This window comes from Bos javanicus, chromosome 7 (genome assembly GCF_032452875.1).
Source record: "Bos javanicus breed banteng chromosome 7, ARS-OSU_banteng_1.0, whole genome shotgun sequence".
Taxonomy (NCBI): Eukaryota; Metazoa; Chordata; class Mammalia; order Artiodactyla; family Bovidae; genus Bos; species Bos javanicus.
Genome location: NC_083874.1, coordinates 18,559,047 through 18,560,599, shown reverse-complemented (window position 1 = coordinate 18,560,599; position 1,553 = coordinate 18,559,047).

Below are 1,553 nucleotides of genomic sequence, written 5' to 3'. Positions count from 1 at the left end.
GAGAAATATCAACAGCATCAGATATGCAGATGATACCACTCTAATGGTAAAAAGTGAAGAGAACTAAAAAGCCTCTTGATGACAGTGAAAGAGGAGAGTGAAAAAGCTGGTTTAAAACTCAACATTCAAAAAACTAAGATCATGGCATCTGGTCCTGTCTCTTCCTGGCAAATAGATGGGGAAAAGGTGGAAGCAGTGGCAGATTTTATTTTCTTGGGCTCCAAAATCATTGTGGATGGTAACTGCAACCATGAAATTAAAAGCTATGACAAACCTAGACACCCTATTAAAAAGCAAAGACATCATTTTACCGACAAAGGTCCACACAGTCAAAGCAATGGTTTTTCCAGTAGTCATGAATGGATGTGAGAGTTGGACCACAAACAAGGCTGAGCATGGAAGAACTGATGCTTTCAAACTGTGGTGCTGGAGAAGACTCTTGAGCATTCCTTGGGCAGCAAGAAGATCAAACCAGTCAATCCTAAAGGAAATCAACCCTGAAGATTCATTAGAAGGACTGATGCTGAAGCTGAAGCTCCAATCCTTTGGCCACCTGATGCAAAGAGTCAGCTTATTGGAAAAGACCCTGATGCTGGGAATGATTGAAGGTAAAAGAAGAGGGTGACAGAGGGTGAGATGGCTAGATAACATTACTGACTAAATGCGATGCATTTGAACAAACTCCAGGTGATAGTGAAGGACAGGGAAGTTTGGCGTCCATGGGGTCACAAAGAGTCGGACACGACTTAGTGACGGAACAATAACAACGTACTGGTGAAGAGTGGGTCCCTAAGTCAGTATGATTGGTGTCCTTATAAAAGAGGGACGTTTGGACAGTCATGCATACAAGGAGAAAGCTTTGTGAAGATGAAGACAGTCACCTACAAGCCAAGGAGAGAGGCATGGAACACATCCTTTCCTCAGGGCCCTCACAAGGGACCAGGCCAGCCAACACCTTAATCTCAGACTTACAGTGCCCAGAAATGTGACAAGACCTGTCGTCTGTTTAAGCCCCCAGTCTGTGATAATTTGTTACAGCAGCCACTGGAAACTAGTATTCTGGGTGAGCCAATGAGTTAACAAATGACTGCATTTGGAAAATCAGGGACTGTTCTGCAAAGCTTGATTCTGCCTTGGTCAACCTCACTCAGATTGGAGGGAATTTCCAGTTCAGGAGTTCAAATCTCAAGCTTGTTTCCCCAGGAGTTGATAGGTCTAAAGATGACCTATTATGCCCAGAACCTTTCTTTTTTTAGAAAAAAAAAAAAAACTTTACTTATTTGGCTGGTTCAGGTCTTAGTTGCAACATGCAGGATCTTTGCTGCATCATGGGGGATCTTTCATCACAACACACAGACTCTCTAGTTGTGGTGCGCAGGACTAGTTTTTCTGCAGCATATGGGATCCTAGTTCTCCGGTCAGGGATCAAACCAGTATTCCCTGCATTGCAGGGTTGACTCCTAATCACTGGACCACCAGGGAAGTCCCTGTTCAGAACCTTTCTATGATTCATTGCACAGCATCCTCCCCGTGGACCCCCTTCCCAAAGTAGG